Genomic DNA, 25,274 nt, shown 5'->3' with positions numbered 1-25,274 from the left:
TTTATATTGTTAAATAAATTTATTTTTTTTTTCAATTTACTTTCCTTTTTGGTTTTAGATTTTATTTTTTTTTTTAAGAAATGTGAACTTTCTTTTGCTTTGTGTGACAACATCAAGGTGTACGCCACAATTCGGAGGAAAAGCTCGGCCAAACACTAACATATATGTAAGCGCAAATCTATTATTATTATTAGTAAAATTTTTAATTTAAATTTAAAAAATTGGATCTAATTTTTCTGTAATGTTATTTTTCGACTTGTTTCAATTAAAGATAAAAAAAAAAACACTCAAACAAGGTAAGAAGAATGTATCAACTTCTAGCAGAGAGTAAAAAAGCTTCCGCCCCATCCTCGATCATTATGGACATATTTGGTGTCTACCTATGTGGCACCTTCATGCTCATATCGAATTCCCATTAAGATTTCAGCGAACGAAGTAATACTTCGTTTTTGTATTTAACCGCCGGATATCAAATTACAATTATAATATATTTCGATCCATTTACTTTAATTAAAGTTTGTGTACATGCATAGATAATCTATAAAAGTAAACATAATTAACTCACCTTGTGGGCTTTGATGAGGGCGCCCTCTGAACAAGCTAATGTGACGTCCACCAGACTCTCGTCCTGTAGTAATTGACTAAACACCCCTAACAGGTTGGATTGATGATTGTTCCACCTCAAGCAGTAGTGCTCACTGCCCATGTCGGTGACAGCTTACGCTGCTGCAATTGAAAAGAGCGAACAAAATGTAAAAAAACATCAATGTGGAAAAGTTTAAAAACGAAAACTAAAATTGGCTTATATAAAGATAATTACATGAATGAAGACAAAGGAATTTATTTATGCAAATTAAAATAATAAATATTTTTGTTGAAACACCGCTAAGAACCCAGCTACAAACATAATCGCCCTGCTCTCTAGAAAATTTAGTAATTTACGCGCTTTGCGGAAGTTCTCCTCAAGCCGCCGCACTTTTTCACGTTTTCCACCATCAAATAATACTACTTGCACTAGTAAATTATATTTGGGTTGTAGTTTCTTGTTTGTTTGTTTGTTTCGTTGTTTTTTTTCTTTTTAATTTTATTGAATGCACCGCTTGCGCTGGCGAAATGTGAATGTGCAGCGTTGAATGCATAAGCACCTGGGATGCGAATGTTGAAAGAATGAATGAGACTGACTGAATGAATGCTTGGCTGCGTGGCTGTATGGGGATCGACGCGTTTAAATTATTGCGCGCATGCGTGTTTACATACGAGTGAATATTGCAATGTAATACTTATTGCATATGTCGTGTACATACATACATACATACATACAAACATAGCTACTAAATATGTGCATGCGCGCGAATATGTAATCACACTTGTTTGCAGTTGCGCTTTCGTGTTGCTGTTAAATTGTGATTGCGCGTGAGCGGCGGTGGCCAAGGCTGGCTGCTGGCGGCTGCTGGCGGCTGCGTGTGCGTATGCGTGTAATTGGCAGGCGGTCTACGCTGGCCAGGCAGGCTGGTGGATCGCATAGATGCAAGTTAAGCGGCGAATGCATTGGCACAAAACACGTGATTAATCATACTTATGGAGATGCGGATATGCTTGGGAGGTATGGGTATGGTTACATGCAATACTTATGTACATACAGAGGTCGATACATCTGTGCATACTTATGTACATACTCGTACAATGTAAGTATGCAATACTCAGCGTGCGGTGCGTGCTAAATATACAATATATGTATGTAGAAGGCAAAGTAATGCAAAAAAATTTTGCAACTGTGGTGTTGACTTAATGGTCTGTACAAGGGTAATGCAATTGTGTTTATAATAATTTTAATTTCCTTAATGATTTTATATAGCGTTTTCTAAATGATTCCATGTTCAATTCAACATTTAAATAATTCGGCAATTAAAATAGATATGTTGGAAATAAAATACATAAGTAATTGCATCACTGCCTTCCTAAATAGCTTTATAATTGTGTAAATTCTTGGAAGAATTAACAATTCAATTATATCATGTTTTCTTCTATTCTTATTAAATTTAAAAATGCATATATAGACACTTATCGTGAAGCCTTGGTACGGTAATTTTTAGCCACTTGAGACTTGCACATTATCAGACTAAAATTGAATGGGCCATAAAACTGTATACTCAAAAAAAACTCTAGCACTTCTAAGAAAAAAGTTTGAAATTTGAGTGAAAATTTGTTTGTATTTTTTGTGTTTTTTTTTGACAAAATTTTAAACTTGGTTTTATATGGGTTTTGTTATAAAACTGTATTTTAATTGAAAATTCTTAAAAATAGATAAATAAACAGAATTATTTTCCTGGTAAAAGGGACAATGGCTATCTTAGAGGGATTAATATTAAGCCCCACCACAGCACATTACCTCTTAGCTAGGTTAAGTCCTCTTTGGACGATGTCGCAGAGGGTAAACGCGAACTTGCCCCTAATAATCCCTATGTCATCCGCGTACGCCCTATGTCAGTGAGTTTCTGCAGGAATTCGCTCATAACTAAACTCCACAGTAGAGGAGATGGAACCCCTCCTTGCGGGAAACCTTTTGCTGTTTGAAGTTCTACTACGCTGTCGCCGACTGCAGTTTCAGCAAATCCTGGTATGGAACAGCCTAGCTATCCATCTGCGGATGGTAGACTGCACAATGCGTTTCTAAAGTTCCCGATCGACGCCCACATGAGATGTGTTATCGAAAGCCGCTTCTATGTCGGGAACGGCGCAAAGCATAGTTTCAGCACACTCAAGGACACGCTGTATATCCGTGGTCAGCGCATACAGAGCAGTATCCGTGGATCTACCCACCCTCTACGCATGCTGAATTGGATGCAGAGGTACCCCTGCAGCTAGCGCTAGACAATCCCTGATTATGTCGACAAGGTGAGGTAGTAGGAGCTGGTCACCCTGATTCAGTAGCACTGGACTGATGCCATCCACCCCGGGGGATTTGTACCGCTCAAACGAATGGCATCAGGGAAGTGCCATTCCAAGAATAACCATCGGGTAGCCTAACGGCTAGTCTAATTCTGGTGTTGTTCTTCCCCAATGCTTTGTGCAGTCTAGCAGCCGCAGGGGTAGATGAGATGCCCTCACAGAAGGTACTGAATGAAGCTGCTATGCTTGGCTTGCGCGAATAAACATCGCCCTTACCGAAACTGGGGCCTTAGGATAGAATAAAAGTATGACACATGAAAAATATTAAAAAACAAAAAATAGTTCAAATAAGAAACACCCAAATGTACATACATACATACTTGAAGTGGTGGAAAATATTATAGCCACACCACATATTGACAAGGTTTCACATATTTTCTGTTATTTAATTTAATAAATAAATATATAGTTCATTCTTAAACAAAACCCGTATAAATACAACTTTTAATTAGATTTATTAAAGCCGTTTTCTACAGTAAGTTTTAAAATTTAACTGGCCTTCAAAAACACAAATTTTATTCTGAAAATTTTTTTTTTTAGGATATACACTGGCAGCAGATATAATAGACTCGTCGTACTCGTCAACAAAAAAAAAAATTGTCAAAACTCAACGTTATTTTCTAGCCACTTAATTCTGAATAAAAAGTTTAAAATTTTTTTTGAAAATTTGTCGATTTTTTTATAATTTTTGTATAAAGTTTAAAAAAGGGATCTATTTGATATTTGTTGTATAGCTAGCTTTATAAAAAAATATTAAACTGAAAACAAACCATGAAATAATAGCCAAAACTCTTCAAGGTAAGGCGAGCCTATTATTTCTGCCGCCACTGTACATATATATAAATTTTAAAACTTATTTAGGAAAACCCCCTTAGAAAGATTTTGAGCAAAAGTTAGCGTTGCTATTTTTGATTTTTTTTGTCGAAGATTTTACGGCGTGTATGGTAGTTTTTAGCCATTTGAAGCTTGTGTTTTTTGTAGCTGCAAAACTACCTACTCAAAATCCTTCTAAGCAATCTAATAAAAAAGCTCGAAAGTTTCTTAATATTTTTCAGTTTGCAAAAAGTTTAAAACTTCGATTTATAAGGTTTTTGTTAAAGAATGAAATATTTTTCTATAAAAAAATAAACAACTGAAACAAAAAGGAACAGAAAATAAAAATACTTGCCAATATATGTTACGGCTATAATTTTTTTCGACCACTGTATGTAATATAATAAAAATTTTATCTAAACATTCCTAATCACATAACACCCGCAACTAGTTGTTTAGCGTTAGCAAGCGTGAAATTGGTTTATATTTGTAAAACAACTGGTACGGTAAAATGAAATCAAATGATACCCCCGAGAGAATATACACACGCACACAATGCCGACCTTTAATTACATCGCCCACGAATTAAACAACAATTCATCATTTACGTATGCAATGCACGCGCAAATGTACACGCATAACAACAACAACGCACACACAATAGTGCATAATACGAGTATGCACTGCTATTGATTGCACTGATACGAAGAGTACAAGTGCGCACGCATGCGCAGTGACCAACCGACCGGTAGAACGAACGTCATCGTGTGGCTGTCGATTAGACTGCCGGCTTGGTAATTAAACATGTTCGTTGCATGTGGTAACAAATGTTACAACAACTACAATGTAAATACATACATACATTAATAGTGAGTGCAATCGCAATGAAAGTACTTTTGCGGCAACAAAAAAAGCTTAACTGGTTTATTTCTTATTGTTCATATGTAGTTGGGTTTCGTTGGCTACTTTTTTTTCAAGTAAGAAACAACACTGCTTGAGTCATTTCAATTATCCGTGTATATACACCGTTAAGTTTTACTCGTAGAGATTCGCGTCTTAGAAGTGAAACATGAAGTAAAATTATATTCTAAGTTTCTCAAGCCCAAGTCGTGGTTATAAAGCACAAAAGAAAAATAAATACAAATAACAAAAAAAAAAAGGTTAAATACATCATAGTTATCAGACCGATTGTAACCCATTGGGTTCTGGTCTCTCTCTATACAAAGGGAACAACAAGGCAATAATCGGAAAAGCGCAAAGGCTGGACACACTGGGAGCGAAGAGTAGCGTAGCTCATGATGGGCTTGACATACATTTTTACCAACAATCGCTCAAAAATTTTCTTCAAGGTGTGGCTGAAAAGGGAGCCATAAGATTTAGTGAGGCCAACGTGTGAAAGCCAATTATCTATGGACCGCGGCGAGCAATATTGGTTTAAACTAAAAGCGGTCGACTTAATTGATTATAAGCCAGTAAAAACTGCATTGGTATAAGGTATCCAAACAAAAGAGGAATAAAACGAAGGCTTACCAGTGGCATATGATGGCCTATCATCTGCGCTCAAGATTCAAAAGTTGATGATTGTGCGGTATAGGCGGAACAGGGAAGACCTTCCGAAACTCAATAAATTTGAATAGTCTCTACCGGGCACTGTACATTTGCCCCGATGCCCTAACGATGGCAAATATAAATAAGTCCTCTCTACAGAAGCTGCCGCAATGAGAGTGAGGAGAAATTATTTTAACTTTGTTTTTAAGCGGCGGCCGCTGTAGTGTACTGGTAATCAGTGCGCGCTTCCACTCCGCAGGGCCTGGGTTCAAGCCCTGGTCAAAACAACATCGCATTGGGGTTCTTTTTAAAAAAGGAGGAAAAATCAGGGACCGCGATAGTTACGACTTTTATTAAAAAAACGCCCTTTAACAATTATTTTTTGACTATTATTTAATTACCCCTTAAATAACCGTTATTTCTGACTTTTATTTTATAAATCCAAAATAACAATTATTTTTGATTTTTATATTATCTATATATAATATGCGAAGTCATTTTTTGTGCAGGATAAAAGGTCAGCACCATTCGCTCGATTTTCAAAAATGGGATGTCAAATTAAAGCGCTTGGCTGGTAGATGTGCAAACTGGTTATATTTTTGTAAAAGAGTTGCCACCTGTTGAGCAATTAAATTCAAATTATTTAATAATCAATGCCCTCATATCCGCACCGTTCGTTCGATTTTCCGAAATGAGGTGTTAAATTAAAAGGCTTGGACTGTATGTGCAATAAGGTTTTACTTTTTCGAAAAGAGTTGCCACCTTTCAAAAAATTATATTCAAATTATTAAAAAAAATAAAAGAATTATTACAAAATGGGTCTCAACTCAAATGGTTTTGAAAAGCTTTGTTTCTTAGCTGACTTATAGGAGGGTTGCCACCTGTTTTAAAAATCATATTATTCATCTTATCATATGCTTCATATATTCATAGTACTATGATATTAGGTAAGAAAAATATGTATCACCATATGGGTACCAAATGAAAGGGGTTTTAGAAAGTAGTAGGGTTTAGAAAGTAGTAGTTTGAAAATATTTTGAAGAGGGTTGCCACCTGCTTGAGATGTCGAATTTAGTTTACTTATACACAGGTTATATGAAACATCAAAATTTGGATGTTAAACGAAGAAGTATTAACGAACGATTGAACGAAAGTTAGAAAAAGTTAAATTTAAATTATTTAATTAGTTTAATGAATTATTAAAATATGGGTATCAGTCGAAGGGGCTTTGAGAAACTTTTATTTCTGAAGTGCATTTAGCGGGGTTGCCACATGTTTAAAAATCAAATTCCACTAAATTCATTAGTTAATTAAAATAAGTATCGCAATGTCAGGCGGAGGAAAGTTAACAAGGATTAAGCTTGAAAATACTTTTGAGGAGGGCTGCCACCTGTTTGAAAGGTCTAACTCAATTAAGTTATACAAAACGAATATAAAATATAAAAATACAGTGGTCAAAAGAAAGAATGTTAAGAAATCTTTGGTTTGACATTTGGAATGTTTGAGGAGGGTTGCTACGTGTTTAAAAAGATATATTCAAATAATTAAATTATTTAGGAGGGTTTCCATTTGTTCGAACAATCAAATTCAAATTAGTTCTTAAGTTCATTGAAATCATCATCACAATATAAGACGAAAGAGATTTAAGACGATTTATTTTGGGAATACTTTTGAAAGGGAATTTTCAAAATGTGAGGTCAAATTAAAGACTTTACCTGTACATGTGTGGTCAAGTTTTTATTTTTTTTTTATTAAGAACTTTTTTCATCGATATAGGGTGATTTGAAATTTGATGAATCAGACTGCGTTTCACTGGCACTCGGATCTCTCATAACTCTGACTAACATTTGGATTATTTATTAAGTTTTGTGTGTTTGGACGCCATGTTGGTTCACTAGTATTTTTTAAAGCTTAAACAGACGGCAGCGTTGATCCGGATTAACTCGGACTTAATCCGGATCAACTCGGGAACTAACTGCAGTTGATCCGGATTAAGTCCGCTGCCGTCTGTTTATGCTTTTAGACAACAGTTATTGGCGACTTTTATTTATAAACGTCATCAATAAAAATCAGTTAGTGAGTTTTACTTTTAAAAGTCATCAATATAAATCAGCCACCGACTTTTACTTTTTAAATCACTCGTACTAATGTCATTAACATTTTTCGCAGTTAACAAGGTGTTGGGAAACAAAAGTTTACTATGACTTATACCAATGACTTTTATAAGTATGATCGAAAAGAAAATTTCAAACTTTGCGATACAAATCGTTAGAAAACTTTTATAGAATATTTTTATAAAAATCAAATTTATCGCAAAGGTGCGATATCGATCCGAAAATTGTCGCTCAATGGTTACACAATAGAGCCACAGAAATAATATTCTGACATCGCCAACTATGTCAAAAAAAATTGTAATCTATGTCGGACAGGTAAATTTTTGACTTATATCTGCTTATATCAAATGTATAGCGTGCTTTAGAGAGCGCCACACCTAGTCCTATGATCTAAATTAAAAAGAAATCATTGAAGTTAACCTTATCAGGGGAAATCCGATAATTCTGTTGCTTTATGAAACTATGTATGCACATTTCTACATCCGTAATAAATACTTTTTTTTTCGGTGCATTCGATTTAACACGACTCCTCATGCGCCACCATGCTGTGGCTTTCTGACAGCTTAACACAAATTTTCTTTGCCGTTTGCAATGCTATCCCGACGTTATTTACCGCTGTTCACATTACATACATATGTATGTGCATTAGGGTAGTAAAACCAAAAAGTACAGGCAGGTTCTGTAATTCACTTCCGAGTGAATATCAATAAATTCCGCTTTGAATTCAAATTAGCCGGAAGTGAATTACAGAACCTGCCTGGTAATGTCGGAACATTATTGCTCTCACCCCCTAGGAGAAAAATATATCCCTATTTCTTTATTTTGAAAAAAAAAAAAATTTTTGTGGTCGCCCAAAGTTTTCCAAGTGTTTTAAATATGTATATATGTATTCTTTTCGTGAAATGGTATATAATTCTTGAAGATCAATATTTTTCGATCGGAAGGCTCTGTTTCTCTTCAGAAGACTTCCTATAATAACACCAAATTGTTTATATAACCATTTTTTTAATACTAGCTATTTTTTTATGTATGGGTCCCCCTTTGCATTTTCAGGGGTTTTTGGCGGACCTATAAAATATAGTTATTATGAAAAAATTGTTATTATTTGTAAATAATTCGGTATTATTGTTGGGAGTCTCCCGAAGAGAAACATAATTTTCCGATCGAAAAATATTGATTTTCAAGAATTCTACACCATTTCTACGAAAAGTTGTTTTTTCCTATATAAAATACATGAAAACTTTGAGCGACCTCTAAACATTTTTGAAATAAAAAAATAGGTAAATTATTTTTCCGCATAACCTTGGACCACGTCAACCGATTTCGATAATTCTTTTTGCATCGGAAAGGTAGTATCTCAGAAGTATTCCCATACTAATCGGATCATTTGATCATGAAATATATATATATATATATAGTTTTGTTTTTTGCTTAAAAATTACTTGTTCACATGTATTTTTGCACCACCCTAATGTACATACAACTGTTAGTGAGTTAAGTTCAAATGATTGTAAGTAAAATACATGCAAATAGAAATTCCAAGGCTTCCGAGATCTTCCACCGGACCGCAGCTCAGCTCAACACAGCTCGGCTTAACTCACCTCACCTCACCTCACGTTCAGCCCCTTTCTTGTGTACCTACGTTGTTTGCATACAAAAGCGCTGCTGACATGCATTTCTGGTTGCAATTTGCGCGCGTACTAACATGTGAATGCCGCATGCCACATGCCACGGACATACACACACAGCACCAAAAGCCAGGCAGCCAGCCAGCAAGCAAACCTACCACTTTTGTAGCAAATAAATGCGTGGATGCGCTTTTAGCTCATTTTTCCTTGTCTGCTTTCAACTTTTGACCTCGCACCTCTTTGACCGATTTTAATTTGTTGGTTGTACGTTTAATTGACGACTTTTTTTTTATTGTACAACACACCACTGTCGGCTATTGTTGGCGCGCACGCTTGCTACTGCACATAGCGATGGTCAAGTTACTTTGTTGCTCTTGTTGTTGTTGTACGACGAGGTTGTTGCATTAATTGCTAGATTATTAAAATTTGCGTAATAAAAAGGTGCGTTCTTTATGCTGGAGGGGAACACTGAGCACTTGTGCGTTGTTGTTGTTGTTATAGTTGTCGCTATCAGACGATTGTACGGTGAGCCACAAGTAGGCATACTAGCCAGACACAGACATAGACAGCGACTCATTTGCATCCCATTATACATATATGTATGTACGTACAGTTTGTATAGTTTGGACCTCACCTCTGTAGCTAGCCGCATGACTCTCGCTCGCTGGCAGATAGACAAGCCGACGCATTTTAGCGAACGCAACGGCCTGGCGCGACGCGACGCGGTGCAACGTTCAATTGAGTAATTATTATTGCTGTCGACATACTTTGTTGGACATGCAACGATACATTGTCAACATCAATTTGCATTCGTTCAGTCGTCGTAAAGGAGAAACGCCAACAAAGCCGCCAATCAAATATAAACGCACTTTTTTTTTGTGTACTTACCTCTCACCTCTCGTCGGTCGGCCGTTGCTGGTGGCGCGACAATTTGCAAATTAATCAAGTGCTTGTTGGTTGTGCACTTGTTACAGCTAGCTCTACCGCTGCCGCCGCTGACAACTGATCTCGACTATGATTATAGTAATTTAGGCATTAATCTCTCACATTTAGTTTCATTCATTTTGCCCAATTTGCCAATTAACGCATTCACATTCGTTGAGGCATAAAGCATGAGGCATGCCAGCGGCGCGCCGATAGCGGTGATAAAGGCGGCGGCAGCGGCGGCAAATCAGATGCATGGGAAAATTGCCGAAGTTGCACGCATAATTCACACATGCCACACAAGGCATAAGTACTTAATTGAGCAAGTGTACGAGCAGTTTGCGTACTGGAAAATACTTACTTGGAAAATAATACCCAAACAACAAACTAAAACTAAGTAAATAAAAATGTGAGAAGAAAAGCAAATTATTTTGCAGAAACTACGCGACAAATAGCGAGCGCCGCAAAGCTTTTACAAAATGCAAGAATTTTTTCATAGCTGATTCGCTTAGGGAGAGTGGGAGACCTAGAGCGGGGAAGGAATAGAGTTTTGAATGAAGTGCAAGTATAATTGGAATTTCCAAGGCAGGGAGAATGAACGCATCTCCTACCATTCCCAACGGGTAACGCTTTTAATTATTAGTGGCTACTTATTCCTAGTTAACGCTACAGCCGTTTGCTGATTTGGCTGAGTTAAAAAAAAATTTCGCAAATTACCTGTCTGCAGGAACGTACCTAGACACCATAAGTAATTTAATGAAAATCACCCTGAAAGTCATTGACCAATGGGCCTCTCGGGTGGCGCTGGGTGTTAACGCAGGCAAAACAGGCTTCTACTTTTCAAAAGAATATATAAGGTACCAGTGTGGAGACCCCCCAAGACTAAGTAGCTTTCACAGAAAGCATCTGGCAGTAGTCTCGGATAGTAAGCTGCTGTGGAGTCGCAGTGTGGAGAAAACGCCCTCTATGCATGCAAAATAATACTGGAAGTCACTTGGGGTCCGTCAGCTGCCCTTCTGCAAAGCAATAGTTAGACCAATACTGCTCTATGGCGTTTTGGTGTGGTGAAAAGTCCTCGTACCTCGAGCCAATGGAGAAGGTTTAGCGCCTCGCGGCACTGTGCAAAACGGGAGCGCTGAGGTCCACTCAAACGGCTGTTCTTGAAATGATCCTCAGTTTACGGCCCATTAGGTCAACCGCGAAAAGTTGCTGGAATATTACTGCTAAATCTGCAGGTAGATTTACGGCCATAGGAGAATTAATTTTTAGAACCTTTGGGCACAGGGCTAATCATGCACAAAAAATGGGTATAACTAACGTGGCCAGGTGTACGAAGTGTTGGGATACCAGGGAAACCTTGGAGTATCTTCTCTGTCAATGCTCTGCCATGTCAAAAACTCGACTAAATTGCTTGGGAGCCTACCAAATCGGGAAGTTAGACATCTCAAAAATAGAGCTGAACTGCGGTAACTGGCTTTGACTAGCTCCATCATCAGTCTGGGTTCTTCTTCGACAAGTGCCCTATCGGCATTGCCATTCAAAAGCGTTGAGAAGTATTTATTCCATATTTCGAGTGTACTCTGGATGTTTGCTGCCAAACGGTCATATTCCTCTTTGCAGGAACAAGCCACGGTCTTGAAACTGTTGACGGGTTTCTTATTTTCTGATACAATTTTTAGGCAGTATTTCTATCTGCCAGCATCGCAAGTTTTTCGTGCACATGTATTTGTGTCTCTGCTTTATTCCTCTCAAACCTCAACTATAGAGTAGGCTGTGTGATTCCTTTCATTAGGGTCGCACCAAACTATAGCTTCTTTGTAACTCACCACTGTAGGGGTTTGATGGTTGAATAAATTGTAATTAGTGAAGCCACTCGATGTCTCATAGCCTCTCCTCTATAGAAATACATAGCTAACGAACTAGTGAGAGTAAAGATAAGAAATACTCTAAAAGAAATATGTTGTAGGAACTAAGTAGAGGTTTACTTAGCAGCAGGTAGCCCATCTGAAGAAATCTAAATGGATAATACATTTTAAAGATCTCTCCATAAGACTGGTATTTATTCTAATAACCTGACACCCTTTATGGTGTATGCAATATTGATTTTTATTGGAGATTCATTATATTAAGTTTTTATTTTTTTAGGTATGAATCCCATTTATGAGACGGACGCCAGATTTTTATGAGTCAAATTGGACCCAAAGAATAAGTCAAACATATGTTACAAGTAAATAAAGTACATATAACAACTGCACTGAGGGCGCATTTGGCAACTCAAAAACTATACTCTCAGACTGATCACATTTTAGTGACACTCAGTGTAATTCCCACAGATACTATTTTTGGAAAATTTTATTGTACCAAATATTTGTTGCAATGTGAAGACAAGCGCAAAATCAAGTTGAGCCAACAGCCAGCAATTACCGCCGCGTCGATATACATACATACCTACATATGTACATACATACATAGTTTCCATGTAAATCAATTATTCAATTTTCGTTGCGTGTAGTATTTAGTTAATTGTGGGGTTGAGTTGCAATTTTTCATACATTCATACGTGTGCATAAATACATGGATGTGTGTATGTACATGCCTGCAGCTAAATTAGCATACATTTTAACTGAGAAAAAATAACTCAGGTATGCGTACGAAATGTGCGCCAAGTCATATTAGATTTGCATTTTGTATGAAAATGTTTGGGAAATTGAAATCTGTTGGCAAAGCTGTCATAAACATGCCAATAAAAATCGACAAATACAAATAGAAAAGTGATATTAGTAAATTGAAATTGTAGCTACATGAAGAGTAATTAATCATTTGCTTCGCTTACTGAAGCATTAGATTAAACGAGCAATTCTTGTATTGTTAAATATCCATAGGTTTCTCGGAAACGACTCTAACGATTTAAATGCAATTTTACATACAGATAATGTTTTGCATTATAAGATTATGCAGATAGGTATTACCTCCGTGAATACTCGTTAAAGCTTGCCACCCATTCGAAATTTGTTACAAATTAAATAAAACATCATAATATGGGTGTCAAATGAAAGGCTTTTAAAAATTCCCAAACTAGAAATATTTTTGAATAGGGTTGCCACTTAATTTGAATCCCACATTTATTTAATTTTTTGTTTATAAAATAAAGGCACAGTAAGTTCTTAAGCAATGATTTGCTTATATAATATTATCTCTTAAAATACACATGTGTTAGAGAAAGGTTGCCACTTATTTTGAATTTTATAAAAAACAAAACTAAAACAACGCAATATGGGTATAAAATGAAAGGTATTTTTGAGAACATTAGTCCAAAGATATTTGTGATGAGGACTGCAAGTATTTTCAATACAAAATTAATTTTTGTTAATTTCAATAAGCAATTTTTGTATACGCTCAATATGTGCACACTTCATTCCAGCGTATTTCCAAAAAGAGTTGTCACCTTATTTTTAAAGTGAGAAATTTACTTTTTTCATAACATATAAAAAGCCAAATTTTTGACTTTTTTCCAAAATATTCTTTCCAAAAGCTACCTAACTAAACCGTTTTTTTCAATACTTAAACCTTGAAAATTAAAAAAAATGTCTGTATGTTTGTACGCGCATCATTCGACAACTAGTGCATGGAATGCAGTTTTCACCGATGCACTGCTAGTGGTCCAACTTAAAATATAGAACAAAACGAGCGTTACCACCTGTGCGAAAATTGCAGTTTAAGTAAATTCATAAGATATAGTAAATATTGCAATATGGCAGCCAAAGAAAGAATTTGAAAAAGGCTTACAGACGAAAATAGTTTTTATTGGAAGGTTGCCACCTGTTTGAAAATTTTAATTTAATTGATGAGACAAACTAAATATTGGAACTTGGGTATGAAACTAAAGATGTTTGGGAAAGTTTGTAGCCGAAATAATTTTTAAAAAATTGTATTCAATAAATAAATTTAATATTAAAATAATTAAACTAAAGAGGTTTAAGAACGTTTGATATTTGAAAAATTTAGTTCGGGAAAGAAAAGGCAGATGTTGATTAGTACATCTTTGAAGAAAGTGCGCGATATATAGACTCTAAATATAAGATTATAAATTAAATTCCCAGAAGAAAGTCGATACTTTACCTACTTTCTAAATATCTTCAACTGCAACCACATTCATAAAAAAATAAAGAATAAATAAAGAATGCTACATAAATCGAAAATTTTTTTGAAAATCTTACTTCATAAAAGCACGTTTCCACGCCGCCCAAATTGAGCAATTTTGACACTGTTCTCAATTCAGCTGAAATTTTTGAAAATAATCTCCAAATGCTTCGAAAATGTTCCAAAACATACGTCAAGATATAAGGAAAACTTCGAAAGGTCTTGAAAATATTTAGAAGTATTAAATAAATTAAATGAATGCGAATCCTTTCATTTTTCTTCATTGTCTAAAAATAAAAAGCAAAACTTACAAGCTAGTTCCTGCTCAATATACATTTCCGCTTAAGCAGAATTTCAAAGGGTTTCCAAATAATATTTTAACGATTAAGTAGCCATAGATGCCCTTTTAATAGAAGCTTAATAAAAATATTAAATTTCCCAAGGGAAACTTATGATTTTTGTAATCTAAAATCAAGCCTTTTAAATCACTTAAAATGTTTAATAAAATGCCACAGATATGTAAATATTCTAGGAATATTTTCAACCAATTTTAGCCTTTTCTAATGTGATCCCCTCTAATGGCACTTTCGTAAAATCGGTAATACAATTTTTTCACTACCTTTTCTACTTTCAAAATCTAAAGAACTTCTAACTAAAGCCTCTACCAATAATACTGTGATTAAAAATGCGAGTTATCTCTTTGGGTTTCTTGTATTTGAGATTTGAGTTAAATATTTCCTTGCATGCCCTTGGAAGAATTTGTTTACGCGTAATTCTAAAAATATGCTATTTCTCTATATAAGTATATCAATACATACTTACTACATTCCATAACCGATTAGCATACGCATAATAATGCATACATGAATACATATGTACGTATATTAAAAATCAGGTGCAGCTTTGTGGCAATGCAAGTAAGTGCAAACCCAAAGCGGCAATGGCAAAGCAAGAGAAAGGAAGTAAGGTGAATACATACGTACATATCGCTGGAAACCACAAAGCACGCAAGAGAACGTCAGCATCGATAGCATCGCTAAATTTTGCAAGAATGCTAACACATATGTAAATCAGGCGTGGGATACCAATTTACTGTAATTAACGCATGCGTATGTGCAATGGTAAAATCTCTACCTTTTTGAGACACAACTTAGGTTTTTCTTGAGATCGAGTTGTTGTATTTCCAAATACGAAGAAGAAGAGTGAATATTTATACCCCACATCTGCACCTTCAAATAAATGTGTCTTAACATCTGTCAAATTTCTGTTTTAACTTTGTCCCGTTTTCTTATTTGGGCAACTTGTTGGCTTAACATTTCATTTCCTAAATAGTATCAAGATAATCAGGTGGATCTGAACCCAAATTAAGTGACGGGGTAAAATGAAAAATTGAGTTGTCAAACTGCGAAATGACAGTTGATGTTAAGATAGTGATGGTAAGAAATATGCCATGAAAGATATGTATCAACAGTGGGTATTTGCGATCTCCGCCTCATATTTCTGTGCTAAGTTTTTTTAAGATAAATGCACAGTGCACAGTTTTTTTAAGATAAATATGTAGCAGGTGTACACACATGGGGGGATAGGTTAAATGAAAAATTGCAAACACTGAGAAAACCATCAACCAAAAATTGCTTAATGTTAACAATCCAAAACTTAAAAGAGAATCAAAGTGAGTTTTTTTCATTTTAACAATGCCATTGTTGCTACCGATTTTCAAAAAAGATTTCGGTGATATTAACCATGATATTTGATGATGTTACAAACATATTGGTTGAAATGTTTAACTCTCGCTCACTATCTTCCCATCCCTGGTATATACACTCTGTACATACATATATATGAATGTACATTAGACTGCATCACTCCCCATACAAAAAAAAAATCGGTACTATTTTTCCATTGGAATTATAAAATCTATTATATTTTAAGACGTACACCAAAATTTTTCGAAAAAATAATAAGATTTAAGTGAGCTGGACCAATTTCAAAATACCTCCAAAAATGGAGTTTTTTATGAATAAAAATAGTTTCTTAAAATTAGTTTTTGAAAAAATCCCCTCAAAGAACAAAACGGTTTAAGCTCAAAAAATTTGCATAAAAGTATTAAAAAAAAAATTTCAACGGAATCGTAAGATGCGATTTTTTATGCTGTTTTTTTAACTTTTTTCAAAGATTGGTATAAGAAAAACTTGAATAACTGAGCCTAAACTCTTCTGATTTAGACTTAAGAGGTGTCGGTGGAAAGGTATTTCTCACCCTTTTTATTTCTTTGTTAATAAACTCATTCAAAGGATGAAAGAGAAAGGTAGGATGAACGAACGTCATTCAAAGTTGAATTAAGATGTGTTGGTATTTGAAAAAAAAAATTGGGACACGAATGATTTTTTTTTTTACAGAAATAAAAACAGTGTGAATATACCTTTCTACTGAGATCCCATAAGTCTAAATCAGAATAGTTTTGGCCCAGTTATTCAAGTTTTTCGTAAATCAATCTTTGAAAAAAGTAAAAAAACAGCATCAAAAATCTCATTCATGCGATTCCGTTTAAAAGATTTTTAAATATTTTTATGCAGATTTTTTAAGCTTAATCTGTTTTGTCACTATTTTACTACTACTACAACAACTACTACAACTATTTTTATTCATAAAAAACTACATTTTTGAAGGTATTTTCAAATCGCTCCAGCTCACTTAAATCTTAATATTTTTCCAAAATATTTTGGTGGACGTCTTAAAATATAATAAATTTTGTAATCCCGGCGGAAAAACCGCAACTTTTTTTGGTGATGCAGTCTAATGTACATATACAGTATCGGTCATATCTATAGCACGCCATTTCAAAGTGATATTGTGTGCCACTTATGTTTATTTATTTATTTTTAAGAATTTTCAATTAAAATTTAGTTCATTCTCAGACAAAGCCCATATATACCCAAGTTTAACAATTTGTAGAAAACTTCAAAAAAGTGCAACAAAATTTCACCTAAATTTCAAACTTTTTTCTCGGAAGTGTTAGATTTTTTTTGAGTACACAGTTTTTTAGCCCCTGCAATTTTAGTCTGATAATGTGCAAATTTCAAGTGGGTACGAATTACGAATTTTTTAGAATTTTTTTTGTCGCATTAGCTTCCATATAATGAACAAACTCAATTTATTTGTATATGGAAGAAAACCGCAACACCTTTGGCGAAAAAAATTCTAAAAAATCAACGGCAACCTTTAGCCACTTGAAACTTGCACATTATCAGACTAAAATTGATTGGGCTATAAAACTGTGTATTCAGAAAAATTCTAATACTTCCGAGAAAAAAGTTTGAAATTTTAAATGAAAATTTGTTGCACTTTTTTGTAGTATTCTACAAATTGTTAAACTTGGGTTTATATGGGTTTTGTTAGAGAAAGAACTATATTTTAATTGAAAATTCTTAAAAATAAATAAATAAACATAAGTGGCACACAATATCACTTTGAAATGGCGTGCTAAAGACATGACCGATACTGTATATGGCAACTCGGCTCCAGCAGTTAAACTTCGACAAGCCCATATGTTGCTGAAAATTTTTTGTTTGTTCGTAAATTTTGTGTTTCTTATCAACGTATAGAAAAAGGTAACTATAAGAAAAAATAAAAAAGAATTTGGCTGAAAAACATGTTGCTTCCGACTCAGTTTAACATGACCCTAGGATTGTTCTATACCGGAAAAAATATACCCCACTTTTTTATTTTAAATAAAAAATATTTAGAGGTCGCTCAAAGTTTTCCATGTATTTTATATGTGGAAAACAACTTACCCTGCAAACATATTCTAAGAGTTCAGAATATATGAGTCAGAAAGGAGTCCTAGGTAGGTAAGAAATATGAGTTTCAAAAACAAAACAATTGTTTACTCTTATACGAATCTTTTAGGAAATTGAAAATAATTAGAAAACAAAAAATGAACAAAATTTCGCTGCAGCTGCTGCTATTAAATGTATGTTGGAATGTGTATATATGTGTATATAAACAGAGTTTCCCGAAAAAATACAAAAATAGGGGTATATTTTTTTAGGTAAAGAAGTAAGCGTCAGAAATATAAATACCCTGACTTTTTGACGATTTTATTTATTTATATTTTCAAACCAAATTTTTCTTATTTATTATTAAAATATAGTTTATTTGACAGCAGAAACCACAAGAATACATTTGTTAATATTTGCAAACAAATTTTCAAAAATCAACGGCAATCTTTAGCGACTTCAAACTTCATGATTAAAATTTTTAACGAAATTGAATTGAAAAATTGTAAATTTCTTACATTTTTCCAAGTTTTGTATGATAAAAAAAAATATTTCTGAGGTTTATTGCTGTTGAATGAACTATATTTTTATAAAAAAAATCGAAAAATTTGGTGTGAAAAATATAAAAAAATAAAATCGTTAAAACGTCAGTATACTTTGACGCTCACTGTTTAATGTATAGCTATAACTTAACCTAACCTATGCCCAATATATATTGTTGTAGCTAAATATTAATTAATTAAACCATTGCTAAAATACCTCTTAAAAAGTGACGCGAGTATTTTGGTTTGCAAGTGTGAATATTCGGAGATTATCACAACATTAGGTACTCCAAGGATTCGACTTACCTAAAAAGAGACAAAGAGATAAGAAAAATACTTGTTAATTATTACGTTTCAGTATTTTTTACTACCGCTAAATTATATATATTTATTCATGTATTAGCTAATATTGTCAGAGTAACTATTCTGAAGGACAGATAAAAAATATTTGAAAATTTGTTGTCCGATTTCAACAATCAACTCTAAATTTATCAGCCTGTTAATGCTTAAAATGACAAAATTTTAAAATTGATTGGTGGAACTTGGGATGTTTGAACCAAATAAAATTCATAATTTTAGAATGATGTTAATTGAATTACTTGTTTTCTGGTAATATCCGTTATAAGATCCTAAAGGCAACGGATTTGCAAACACGAGCTATTATTCATACGATTTGCCTTCTTGACTTTATTATTCTTGTAGGCCGAAGAGTATTGATGAAAATGGAAAATGAACTGTGCGAGCTTTAAAATGGCATGGATATAGTGAAAGGCCTGCAAGGACATTACCGCCGACCTATGTATGCAAAATTTCTTTAGAGTTGTCTCAAATTTTACATAGTGCACTTTATGTTTACATCACTTCGTATGACTACTGCCTTGTTCTATGACGTCACTTTCTGGTGGATATCACTGGATAAGTCGCTCACTATTATGAAAACAAAAACGTCACAGAGCGCTGCCCTCCGCGCCTGCTAAAGCCTTAGACACCTCCTTAAATTTTGGCTAGTGGACTGTGGTGGGAAATTTCAGACAAGCTGTAAGGCTAAAAGACCAAATGCATTGCTAAAATGGAAATATATTAGATTCAGTACCTCTCAATATTGAAAAAAAAAAATTCTCCACACGTATATCATCAAGATAATTGTAACAATAATGGCTTAAAACCAAATCTACCGTAGGAAGCAGGATACCCTCGAAATTTGTTTTAGGCTGTCAGGTCACTGTAGCGTTTTGATAGCGTAATTTGACTTAGCGAGCCTTCTCTTAAAGCGTAAACAGACGGCAGCGTTGATCCGGATCAACTCGGGAATTAACTGCAGTTGATCCGGATTAAATCCGAGTTAATCCGGATCAACGCTGTCGTCTGTTTAAGCTTTTAAAGCATGAAAAGACGGCAGCGTTAATTCTCGAGTTGATCCGTCTGTTTAATCTTTTAGCCCGCCTTAAGTAAATAGCTACTCTGCTAACCAAGCATCTAACAGTGAGTGGTCCAAAAATGCATGTGGAAACAGTAAAGGCGAAATTTTAATGCTCTCATTGCCTACGACTATTTTAAAAAGAAAAAAATATACCCCTGTTGTTTTTATTTGGAAATCAAAAAATATTTAGAGGTCGCTCAAAGCACTCAAATTGTATATAATTCTTGAAAACCGAAACCCACTTGTAGGACGACCCGACGATCTAGCCCAGCTTCGACATGAAAATACTCGACTAACTTGGATGTCTTCTACTTAGGCACCTTGGATATCTTCTACTTTGGTGAGTAACCGGAATTAAAACCGGCACTGCTTACTCGGAAGGCATGCTGCTGTGATGGGCTGCTGGCCAATGACAACTGCCGCAACTGCCGTGATGAGGAAAAATATGCTCATTTCACCATTACTGTATCTGAAAGTAGATCTTTTCCCTAAGTTTATTCCGTGGCTGAATTTTTTATGAAGTTTTCAAAAAATCACAGCTAAGGAAACTAACAGAAGCGCTGAATGGAACCAGAGCATTGTTCTCATTACATTTTTCCAGTTATGTTATGACATATCGCTAGCTTAGAGTGAAAAGTTGTTAAGTCCACTCTTTATGAAAACTTATATTTTGATATAGGAGGCTAGAGAAATTTAAAATGCATCGTTTCTAAAAGGATAAAGGTCCTTGTTTTATGTTTTCTCGGTTATATCCAATGCTAAGCGTAAAAAAGCCCCGAAAATACGATAAGGTTGAAATAGTACGAACATTTGAAAAATTACCCCTACCTCTTGTTGGGTAAAAATTTCATTGGTGTATCGAACCAGTATCTCACTAGAACAAAATATGTATTCATTTTTACCATTGGAGTATATCGATACCTGAGCGAAAGATCGACCTATCTCGGCAACCAGTTCGAAAACGCTCTATTTCAGAAAAGTTTTCAGGAACGCTCTATTTCAGAATTTATTAAAACAAAACATACCTAAGAATTTGGTTGAAGAACGCCCTATCTCAGCGGCCGACTCAAAAACGCCCTACCTCAGCACATTTTCAATGTATTTTCAGCTAAGATAGGGCGTTTTTGAACCGAATTCTGATATAAGGCGTTCTTAAACCCAATTCTGAGACAGTGTGTTTTTCAATAAAATTCTTAAGTAGGGCGTACTCGAAAAGTTTTCTGAGATAGGGCGTTTCTAACTGGCTGCCGAGATAGGTTGATGTTCCACTCAAGTGACGATATGTAAATTCAAAACTTTAAAGCGGCTTTTCTCGAGTTTCGCTTTTTTGAGTTACGACACTATTGAAATAAATGAGCGATATAAATATGTATGGATTTGTGACCTCACATGCAAATTGAATTTATATTACCACGTTGCGTGAATTTCAGAGCTAAAAAAGTGCTACCTTCGAGATTTTTATTTCAATTTGCATTTTTGCTGCAATTGATGTTGTAAAACGTTATTGCTGTTTATTGCGTGCAATAAATTACAGTAGCGCAATTGCAACAATGCAAAAGCAAGGCAAAGCGTACAAACGATTGCAACAGCCAACAACTATGCGAGTGTAAAATAGTTAATAAGCGACAATCTTCACAATGCATACATCCATACATCCATATATACATACGGGAATGTTATAGTTCTGCTTTGTTGTTGTTGACATAACAGTTTAGTATGTTTTTGCACAATTTTCAGTTTAATTTTTGCAAGCAAACTACAAACAAAATGAAAAAAACAGAAATGCTAATATTTTATAGCCACAATTGTAAAACGATAGCCTCCGATCGGCAGCAATATTACCATTAACCAACTCCTCCTAGCAACCTGAGCAAATTTACAATCATTTGCTTTTATCGCCACGTTGACCTTACAACCTGCAACCTGTACTCGTAGTAAGCGGTAAGCAAGCGTGCGCTCGTTTTATTTCGCACCTCGCCAGCGAGCGATCGTAATCGCACGCAGTTTATCAATGGCGCACAATGGCGAATGCGATAACGCGATTACGATCTCTAAATAATCGCACGCGCACGATCGCGCAACATTTGCACTGGGAATTGGGTTGTTCTTGTGGCACAAAGCGATTTGCCGAAAGTTTCCTGCTTGTCGCGCAGCGATTTGTGGTCATGCAAAATGCAAAATGCAAAAATGCGTCTTTACACAAATGTATGGTGCATAGTTAAGCCAGTTGTTGTCTTTGGATTTTTTTGTTTTGGTTTGTTGGCTAACGCACAAATTGAATTTTTATTATTATCTGCATGCAACAATTGCATGTAATTTACTTTACGATCAGCGGCAACAGGCAGTATGCTGCAACAATGCGCCAGCTAGCTTGAAAATCGGGTAGTAAGTTGTTACGGCAGCAACGGTAACGACAGCAGTTATGGGAGCAATTGCAACTGTTTCAGTTTATTGATATGTATTGAATACTTAAGTGTTTTAATAATGGGGTTACACTGGGTAAGTTTGGGTGAAATTGTGCTCGGATTTAGTTTCGTTCGACGTTTCGATTGTAGAGACCATACAATAGGATTCTTATAGCTCAGGTATGCATACTTGGCATTGCATGAGAGTTGTTGCATAAGAAATTTATTAAATGAGCTTTGCGTGTAAGTGGTTACCAAACGCACAGCATTACATACATATGTAAAGTCTGATGGGGTTTGATTTCTACGTAAAAAGGGCATAGCAATGCAAAGTATGCATAACTGAGATATTATACTTTTCATTCGAAAACTTGTAATTCTCATCTGTGTTATGTCGGATTAATAATAACAATGTGCAATTAAAATCATAGCATTAGAAAGCTTTGCACCCTATGTAATTTCTGAGTTCACAGGGCAAGTGCTAATGAAGATCGTGGGAAATTTCTGACAAAATTTTGTTTGGCGCCCAGCATTATGTTAACAACAGTCAGACATTCTGAACAAATGCATTTACAAAAATAGTATATCGTCACCTGAAATGCAATAAGACGTAACAACATCGTAACTGAAATGGTAAAAGTCGTGACTAATATTTTTTAGTTTTTTTCATAAAATTATGCGAGAGTTGTAATTCGATGAAATCCATCATATCCATGAAAAACTGAATTTTGAAGTTTTTATTAGTTACGTCTTTTTGTATTTCAGCGACGATGTTTGTCACGTCCTTTTGCATTTCAGGTTACGATATGTATGAAAATGAAAAATAGGTATTTGTACTTTCTCTAATTTTTTCATTTATTGATATCCAGTGAATTAAAAAAAATCGAAATTAACAGCAAAATTGATGCCAATAAATATAGAAATACCATTATTAAGAAAAAAATATATTTTGATAATTAATTTATCGATATGTATGTATATCGATATTCGTTATCGATTAATACTGTCATTCTCCAATCGCTACCGAAAGGCATTGGAGAAAACCCACCAATAAATTTGTCTTCCTTGAAATTTTTCATCTACATAGGAAGATATTTTCCAAACTTCGCACACTGTTCGATACGCTCGCATTGCGCACAACCGCATTGCAAGTGTTTTGACCTGCAAATAAATTCAAAGTAAACAAGGCATTTGTGGTTCAGAGCAGCAGCAGCAGTACAAAGCTGTAAGCTCAGAGCGCATAAGCAAAAAGGAGGGTAAAATGCTCGTAAACGCATGCGCGCCATGCAACATGTGGCGCTGAAGACGTACATACATATGTATGCACGTATGTACATATGTAGCCATGCATCAGCTTACAGTACGGCTATGTATGCTGCAACACGCTGTGCGTGCTGCGATAAATCAAAGTTTTATTTGTTTAAATAAATTTGGCCATTTGCGATGGCTTCATCAACAGGTGCACACTCAGTAACACACATACATATGTAGATATATGTACATATGAAAATTATAGTGCAAATATATATGCATACAAACATACATATGAACAGTACAGTAGTAAATTCTTTAATGCGAATTTTCGAGATCACCACAAGCACGCTGCCTGCTGTTCAGAGCAGGAAGTTGTTTGCGGGGCAGCATTAATGCGAGAGCGTGTTGCGCATTTCTCAAAATGTCTAAAGCATAAAAAAAACAATAATAGTCACAAAAACAACAACAGTAGTGATAAACAATGAAAAATTTAAGCCTCATTCGAGTTAAGCGAAATGCAAGCGAGTAGAGCCCACTATAAATGAGACAAAGTGGCAGCAAATCCATTAAAAATTTCATTTAAAGAAAAAGTCTTTGCCTAATGCTTAACTTGCACGAGAAAGAAGTGTGAAAAATGTGCACAATTTCTTAGAATGACGAGCCAGAGAAAAAATGCGAATGCATTAAATTAATTTGCGTCACTTAGTCTGACCGCCAATTAGCTGTGTTGAATTGCAAGTTGAATGCTCAGCGGCAGACAGGCAACATGCATCATTCGATGCGGCGCGCAACAACGGTAGCAACTATCGCCGCCAACAAAAAATCACAACAATTACCACCACTGACAGCAACAAGTGGCAATCACTGGGTAGACTATGTTTTTATTTTTATTTTCATTTTTTGTTTTTGTGTAGTTTTGATGAACTCTTCACTTTTCAAGCGACTTAATGAGGCACTCAGCAGCGCTGGAACTCACAAGTGTTTGGGCCGCGGCATGCAACAAGTGCATTCGACTGCAGTTGCTATTGTTATTATTTGTTGCTGATGGTGGTGGCGGCGGCAGCAGCAGCAGCCATCATAAAACTGATGATGACTATTTGCAACCAGTAAAGCGCCTCAGTGCAGACAATTGCTGCCACCACTTTTTGTTGCCGATCGGCTACCTTGGCGGCCACAGCGGCGTAAGTCGAGTAGCTTTGTTGGTAATTTAAGGCAGAGTTGCAAATTGGCAAGATGCAGCAAAATAACACTAACAATAATCATGTGCATCGCGGTAACAAAAAAAAAAAGGGAAATAGCAATTGTTGCAGTTACGGTTTTATGTTCTACAACAACAGCAAGTCATCTCCAACTGCGCACTGCTTGGGCTCCTCTCTTCAACTCTGTTGGCATCAACAGCACTGCGTTGCTGAGTTGGTGGCTGGTGGTTATCGCCCTCACTTCGCGCATGCTTACTTATTTCGCGTCCGTCAACAACAATGCGGTGTCCCACGGTGCACATACACATACATACATATATGCATTTATTTATGAGTATATGCGCATGCGCAGCAAAGCACAGTAGCGAAAAATTATGTGTTGAAAGGTATCCTTCACTCGGGTTGGATCCTACGATTTTAAACTTATGTAAAAAAAAAATCCCGCAACTGTCTATTTGGGACTGTCTTTTAAGTTAAGGAAGGTACTTCTGCAAGGAGCGACGTAATTAGATTTACATATTTTTTTATTTTTGGGGTTTTCACGACGAATACTTTATTA

The 25,274-nt window shown here is 35.3% G+C and overlaps 1 long non-coding RNA gene across 1 annotated transcript; it reads right to left on the bottom strand.

Moving 5' to 3' along the window:
- Positions 1-574: 574 nt before the first annotated feature.
- LOC118749978 lies at positions 575-18,739 on the bottom strand. The gene is made up of 2 exons (XR_004994327.1): positions 18,655-18,739; positions 575-726 (listed from the first exon to the last, which is right to left on the bottom strand). It is a non-coding gene; the product is annotated as an uncharacterized LOC118749978 (long non-coding RNA).
- Between the last annotated feature and the right edge of the window lie 6,535 nt (positions 18,740-25,274).

The sequence above is a fragment of the Rhagoletis pomonella genome, unplaced genomic scaffold (genome assembly GCF_013731165.1).
Source record: "Rhagoletis pomonella isolate Grant_MI unplaced genomic scaffold, Rhpom_1.0 Rhpom_scaffold_00101, whole genome shotgun sequence".
NCBI lineage: Eukaryota > Metazoa > Arthropoda > Insecta > Diptera > Tephritidae > Rhagoletis > Rhagoletis pomonella.
Note: the sequence above shows the minus strand (reverse complement) of the source record. Positions and strands in the feature narration are given on the sequence as shown.